Source organism: Argopecten irradians, unplaced genomic scaffold, assembly GCF_041381155.1.
Source record: "Argopecten irradians isolate NY unplaced genomic scaffold, Ai_NY scaffold_1019, whole genome shotgun sequence".
Classification (NCBI taxonomy): domain Eukaryota; kingdom Metazoa; phylum Mollusca; class Bivalvia; order Pectinida; family Pectinidae; genus Argopecten; species Argopecten irradians.
In genome coordinates, this window is record NW_027188486.1 from 9,853 (window position 1) to 18,316 (window position 8,464).

Here is an 8,464-nt window from a genome sequence, read left to right on the forward strand (position 1 = left end):
GTCCATTTAGTAGTTCACCATACGAATGTACGTAAGATTATTGCAGGTAATGTTCACCTTAGGGGTTAGACAGTACCACACCCAATACACACTATACACAGGTAGCGTGCACTCAACTGCTCCCTCCGTGTACACATGTGTGTGTGTGGTGTGTTGTAATTATGTGTACCTAGCATTGTGTACACGTGTTCATGTAAAGGGCCATATAGACACATACAACAAAGATCGATATCTTCCGGGGTCCAGTGCTCGGCTTTTTCTTTAAATCTGTCAACGTCCATGTTCCGGACAGGCTACGTTTGTCAGCCTTGTTTTAGTCTCGATTTATATTATACACAGGCACCAAAGGTAAACAATTTCATAGTCTTGTCGAGTAGTACTTAGAGCTGATATACCACTTCGAAGACTTCTTTTGACATCTGCAGACCACTCACTCCAAAATCTTAGACACATCGACGGTATTGGGGGACCTTTATATTGGTAAATGGGTATTATAACATGATTACGTACTTAGAAGTTTTTTGCTCATCGCTGTGCGATTTCATTGAAAAGTCACAAGTGGATATCAATAGTTACCGCCTTTTTGTCGCTGTTGACAGGTAACATTTAAATAAACGTGTGTGTGTAATTTTAAATACACAAACAAAACTCCGCGTTCGTGCGGTCATCATTGTATGACGGCGGCTCCAATATATATACGTATACCTGTGTAAGTGACTTTCTCTACGTCGTGGGAACACAACTCCATATCCTAATAGTATCGGATAATGTGCTAACGTCGCCGGATACAAACCCAAACATGGATTTCTCGAAGTATCCGGAGTAGGTCCGGAGACTCCTCTCCGACATAACGGTTTTAACCGCCGGTACGGAATTCCGACACTACACAGGTTTCCGCTGTATGCCACCTCCGAGTACTTTGTCAAGGTCGTCAGCCGTGCCCTCCCACACCGACAGCAACAGGGTTGAACTTCTGACTTTCCCCGGGGTCGCGGACATTTTCAGTATTGTAGCACGACTTTTGCTACAATATGAAAATTGACATGAGACCAAAAACAACATTGTACAAATACGCTGTGCCGCAGAATATCTCCAGATGTCAGGGGCAGGTAATCTTATTGAAATAAGCGATAAATTTTTTACAAGACACCATCACTTCTGGTAAATTGAGCCGCTCAACCGGCGCAATCACCTCTCTTCTGTTATATTGTGTGACCATAGGGCCGCTAGCGGAAGTGTCCGGCATAGTTGAAGCATGTTTCGGACGCAATGGTAGAATCATGGCTCAAACCACCAACAAAATTTACAGACCCAAGCAACTTTAAGAAGCAGGGAGGCACTATCGATAAACGTGATGATAAGACAATGAAAGGATTATGTAACCTTCCCTTAGAATGGTTTTTGTGAAGCTGCTTACATCTGCCAGAGACAATGGCGTCCGGCCCACTCTTCTGGCAGATATGGCCGAAACCGGTACATCAGCCTTCGTCTTGGATTAAGGACCCAGAATGGATTGAAAAGAGTACACAGGATAGCAGATTGATTCGAAACCAGGGAAAGGGAAAATTGCAGAAAAGGCAAATAATATCAGAACTTAGTTAAAACACACAAAGAAACGTAGGACCGAATCGGTTACCGTGTTAGTATGCATGTAATATAATGGAAACTTCCGGAAGAAAGCGTTTTCTGATGTCGTAATGGAACCATTGATTGGATAACAAAGGGCTTTCAAAAAGGTCCACCCTGAGCGTGGCTGTCGGTGACTGACGACCTCCTATAGTGAAAGCGGGCGGGGAATATAATGAACAATCTATGCACCGGGATGACCTGTGTATTATATCGCACTTCTCTGTTTTGCGTGACATCGTCCAAGAGTCAATGCAATGACTGAGGGAGGAGGCCGAAAGGGCCCTGTAGGATAATTGACCACGTATACTGGCTGAGATTGGTGAGGAATAGGGGGGTGCTTACGGGAGAGACTTTCCGACTTCTGGACGTCAGCGGCTCCAGAACGAGGCTCGGCAAAAGTCCATGTCCAGCTTTATGGGTACTTCCTGGAGTATGTCATTACAGCAGCGTTGTCATTTGTCCCTTTACACTGGTAACCCAAAATGTGTTAATCTTGCCGAAACTTGTTAGAATAACGGCAGAATACTTAATTTTTAACAAGTTTCGGCAGGATTAACATATGTGCTTTTTTATTCAGTATTAACCCTTTATATTAAGACTTTTCCTCAGAATTCCAATTCGATCAATAAAATTAAGTATTTCTGCCGTAAAATTAAGTATTTTTCTGTCCGCCGTGGATCGTGACGGCTGACGGCCGAATAACAGAGGGTATCAGTCACAATTACCCAACTTCGTTACGTGCACGGCTATTTATTGCTACATTGTCGGAGGTTGGGAATCGACAAACTTTTCCGATGCGACGGTGAAATTAACAGATTCGGCGATAGAATTAAGAGTTTCTGCGTTTATATTCAGTGTTTCTGCGTTTATATTCAATGTTTCTGCGCTAATATTAACACATTTCGTCGCTTACATCGAGCGGGCGCGCCGAGCCGTGACGGCCGAGCACACGGCTTACACAGGTAAACTTTACCTTGTGAAACGAGACTTACAGTACGTACAGCTGCCAGCCGATTGTACCTGTAAAATAATTATGTTTACAATTCTCTTTTCCCCTTTAAAAATACATATATCCTCATTATCCTATTCTCCTATCTTTTGTTGTTTTCTTTCCCGCGTCTCGTCATTTGAGCTATGCATTTTGCACCTTTTTTCGGAAGAGTTCCGATACGAGCGGTAACAAATGAATTACTGTCTAGGTTATGTGTAAAATATGTGTATATACACGGGGATTCACTATGACAAACAAATTATGTGTTTGATTATGTGCAATTACATGTATGTATATTCTTCTCACAAATTTGAATTGTTGACGATATTTAAATAAGATCGTTTTCCATAAAATAAATAAATATTTGTTATTTACAGACGTTTTGAAAGATATTTTGCTGTTGCCTTTAATTGTAAAATGCTGATTAAGTGTTATACATAATGATCTGCTTTTCAGGTTTGCTGAATTGATTTGATATACATTTAAACGACCGATATCATATTCTGGTAATATTTGATGTACTTTGTGGCACGTAATTCCAGTATTTATTTATTTCTGCGTTTATATTCAATGTTTCTGCGTTTATATTCAATGTTTCTGCGTTTATATTCAATGTTTCTGCGCTAATATTAACACATTTCGTAGCTTACATCGAGCGGGCGCGCCGAGCCGTGACGGCCGAGCACACGGCTTACACGGGTAAACTTTACCTTGTGAAACGAGACTTACAGTACGTACAGCCGCCAGCCGATTGTACCTGAAAAACAATTATGTTTACAATTCTCTTTTCCCCTTTCAAAATACATATACCATAATTATCATATTCTCCTACATGTATATTTTGTTGTTTTCTTTCCCGCGTCTCGTCATTTGAGCTATGCATTTTGCATCTTTTTTTCGGAAGAGTTCCGATATGAGCGGTAACAAATGTACACGGAGATTAACTATGACAAACAAATTATGTGTTTGATTATGTGCAATTACATGTATGTATATTCTTCTCACAAATTTGAATTGTTGACGATATTAAAATAAGATCGTTTTCCATAAAATGAATAAATATTTGTTATTTACAGACGTTTTGCTGTTGCCTTTAATTGTAAAATGCTGATTAAGTGTTATACATAATGATCTGCTTTTCAGGTTTGCTGAATTGATTTGATATACATTAAACGACCGATATCATATTCTGGTAATTATTTGATGTACTTTGTTGCACGTAATGCCAGTATAGAGGCCAAACTTAACTGGTGAACTAATACGATAAAATTTAATTCATATTGTCAGAAACAATTATACATATATGTTTCTGATTAAATACATTTTTAGTTTTAAGAAGTATTCGTCAATTATTTATCATAAAATTATAAATAGTATACACGTGTCAATTTTCAGTTGTTTTTATTCATGCTAAAGATATATAATTCGTAATATATAAATGCGTATTTTCGAGTGTTCATGGGTCTTTTTGTGATATTTGGGTAGCCATGAAAATGGCTTTTTTTTTATAAAGGATTGGCTGATTATAAGATCAAGCCCTCATGTGTCTGATGGCCCGGTCAATGCTGTTGGAGAAAGCAACTTCCGCCGACGGTTTCAGGTGTGTACCATCTTTAGCTCGGATTGAGGTTGTCTTCAACAAGTCTCTGTCGTGTTGGCAAATGATGTCAGGGTGTTGTTTCTTCATCATTCTGTTGATAAGTGATGCGGCTTGTTGAATTTGCGATCGTGTCTCGGAAAAAGCTCGCCGAACATCACCACTTCTACACCCTGGGCGATAAACAGTTGATGGATTTCTTGAAGAAGTCCAATTGTACGGGCCGTTGACTGGTCAGCGATGTCATTTTCGCCTATCTGTACAAAGACGGAGTGATAGATGGAAAAAATCTTCGGCTAGTACGATGTCTCTCAGCTATCGAAGCTTCAAACCACCTCGTCCGAAGGCATGGAATGACCGATTGGGTAGTGGTATTTCTTCTTTTCTCCATCGGGCGATGAGGCGTCTGATAAAGCTGTGACCGAGGATGCAGGTCTTCTTAGTGTCGCTGGACAGGTATCGGTAGGTTGCTTCTTGAAAGGTATTCATGTTGTATGATACTATAAGGATTGTGTGAGGGAGTATTTATAGCCTTGGCCACTGATATTTTTTGTCGGAATGACAAAGACTATAAAATCAAAACAAGATTCCGGCAATTAAGAAGTTTAATTGGTCATTAAAAGGATCACTCTTTCTCACAATTGTTTTTTTTTTTTTTATTTGATATTACATAATTACATGTTTGACTTAAATAAACAATGGTGATATACTGTCTTTGCTAATTAGTCAGTGTTATGGTAAAGGTTTTTACTACTACCCTAATTACGAGGCCATGCCCAGGCCTATGTTATTACAACGAAGCGAACTTAGCTTGGTCATGTATGATTTCTTTTGTGTCGTCAAAGAGAGGTACTCTGGATACGACCATAAGGAGAGTAGTATAGGGAGCTGTATTCATCGATTGGTTAAATGATAAAACGTGTACATTTCTTCATATTCCAGTTTACACATAATGGTAGTGAGGTTTCAACGAATTTTTTAAAATCATTATTTCTTTGTCGATTAACTTATTGAATCTGAAACTTAACGACATACATTATTTTTTTATACGTTTCTGATTCAGTATGCATTTTTATACTCGTGACGTCGTTACACCTAAAAATATCTTTAAAAGGGTTTTTTCCTAATATTACTATCACTGGACAATATTAAAAACGTCTTTAAAAGCAACTGGTTAGCTGGGGATATTTGTTAGATCTATGTACAACTCGTTATAGGAAATGACATCGGGATATACCGGTGTCTGTATTAATCATCATATCTTATTTCTAAAAAAGAGACACAAAAGTGAAAATAATATTGGTTTGAATAAATATCCTGATGAACCGTCATGGCAAGAATCGAATAAAGCACTAATAAGAAGGTCACATAATAACAGAATTTTCATACAATTTACAGTTTAAGAGCACACCTTTCGAAACCCAGTTACTGGGAGTTATCATAGCTGGCATGTTATTTATTACACCATAAAATACACATTTACATGGAATATTGTGTCAATACACAAACCGACCAACGGCTAGCAATTTTTTCAAGGCTATATTTAGTGCGTGACGTAATCGATACACAACGTCACTATGATAAACATAAAATATCATATGAACGATCACTGTGCTATACATTTGTTAAAAATTATATACTCAAAATGCTAATCAACGAAAGACAGAGACTAGATTGTCAGTGAAGTTCGGGAAGACCCTTTTTAACCCAGTACACTTTAATGGGGGTTTACAAAGAATGAACTTTACAAAAAAAAAAAAAAACTTATTGCCAGTATATGTTCTTCTCTCTCTGTCAGGTGAATTATATTACCTGTACATTTACTTATATGTTGTCGCCATAGATACACCTCTCAGGTGTACTGTGTACCGCACACGTGTCATCCGACTAATTAACTCCACAGATAACGGACGCCGTGGACAAATTTAGCTATATTGCTTGCCCTGGCCCCCACGGGTAGGAGCTAGCTAGCGGTACCCTGCGGGGTTACGAAGGGGATGCGTATGCATTTTGGGGAGCTCGAAGTGAGAAAAATGGCCGACGATAGTTGTATACACTTTTTCAATGCGATCATATGTGTATGATTTTTAACACCAGAAACACAGTCATACAGCTACCTAATAATTTAATGAGACCATAGTATATATAGTTTCATATGTAGTGTATGTCTAATTTCTGTGAGCACTTTTTCACACCGCGGTCGCTTATAATAAGATGATAATATGATACTAAGGATTTTTGTCTAAAATACATCCTTGATGATACCAAGGACGTATGTGAGGTGAATAAGTCACGCTGGGTTTTGGGCAAGTACGACGTAGGAGCTTTTTGCGTTTGTGTACTGACCGTGACGTTGGGCGACGACTGATTTTCCGTTAATATCCGCCGGCGCAGCCTTTGATGTAGCTTGTGGGTGCGAGGGTTACCGTCTTACTTTCTGAAGCGTCATTTCATGAGTTGTTTTTTTTTAAACAAAAATTTAAGACATATCTTCTAAATCTTCCGTCCTTAAAGCAAGTACTAAACGTTGTGAAATTTTATTAACTTTACATTGGTGTTTCGTTGGACTCGATTTCCCGGTTCGTCTAGCCAAGGATTTATAAGTGAGACTCATATACGTCCTTGGTCTAGCGTTACGCGTGGTGTTTAGTAGGGTAAAGAGACAGTTCTCACTTATAAATCCTTGATGATACTTTTGACGATGTTGGGATACAAAATGGGGGTGGTTTCAGTACCAAGTATTTATGAATTGGCATATATAATACATTCACTTGACTTTATATATATATAATCATTGACACACACGCCATATTGCAAGTCAGCACTTTTAGGAGATTCATGTAACAGTACATCCGGGTACTCGGTAATCTGTACACATTTACATTTTTATTATGATAAAATGGTGCGTTAGTCCGATAACTATTAGGCCTAAATCAAGTTCAAAAAGTGTTAATAAAATACGGAACACGATTACATATATACAAGGATTTATAAGCATTTATAATTCCGTGATATATTTAAAGGATTTGTGTAGTCAAAAATGATAATTTTTTAGTTTATGCTGGAAATGGCTTTATTAGACCGTGTAGAAACCTCTCCGTGTCGCGCGCGACCGGATTAACCTGTAAACCGCCGATATCGAGGTCAAATTTTCTGACCGCCCGATTATGCATATTTTCTAGCCCTAAACCGTGTGACGTCACAATAGTCCGTGGCTTATTGCTGTACTTTAACTGATGTGCTATCACTTACATCGACGGTCACAGGAAAAGCCGATCAAAGATTTTTTTTATGATTACTTTTGAGTGAAGTTAATCGTACAATAACTTTGTCTCGAATATACTCTAATTTATGCTCTAATAGCAGGTATCTTCGTGTAATTATAAAAGAAAATCCACACAGAAATAAAAGTTTCCGATTTTTTGTCGAGGAGTTCAGCAACGAATTCGCTTTAATTAAAATAATATTTTCCTGTAATCTGTATCTTTGATACATTGTGAATTGCAAAGTTTGTGACTGTAGAATGAAATTTTACGTAACAGTTGAAGAAATTCTTGATTAAAGAATCAAGGATATGATGCTTGACATACGTACACACCGATGATTTATCATTACAAACATTGTGTTGTGTGTTGCTAACCGAATAAATCGAGATACATTTATTACAATACCGTAAAACGTTTCAACATGTGGTAGAAAGAATTTACTTTCGATATTATAAAAGATCTAAATATTGAGATATTAAGCAAAACAAACTATTTTTTCAGACCGTGCGGTCGCTTTCAATTTTTAATCGATATACTAGTAGATACACCGACATTATAGATATATAATTAGCCATGCCTTTGGTTTGATGGTTATGTAATACCTTGACCAGGATGTTATTTACCTGTACACAACGCCATTCATCGAACTCACCTGTAATTACCTGGCCGCGGGCAATTTGCTATTCGGTGGACTATATCGGGTATTTGCTATTGTCTTACTGTCAATCAGGTTAGGACATCCGTTAATTGGATTGTGATTTGAATTATGGAAACCCCGTACATCTATGCTAAAGGTTTTTTTATTGTCACCTCCATTTTTAGAATGAAGATGTAAAAGCAAATGGAAATAAAATATACCTGATCATACCTAGGAATATATATTACATATATATATGTCGTACACAGGTAAAACAAAAATGGAAGGTGACTTATTCAGAAACAAAAATGGTTCTAAGAACTAGCTCAACTAAAGGTTTAACC

The 8,464-nt window shown here is 37.9% G+C and overlaps 1 pseudogene; it reads left to right on the forward strand.

Moving 5' to 3' along the window:
* Positions 1 to 799: 799 nt before the first annotated feature.
* LOC138313876 (uncharacterized) lies at positions 800 to 2,105 on the forward strand (annotated as a pseudogene).
* Positions 2,106 to 8,464: the final 6,359 nt, after the last annotated feature.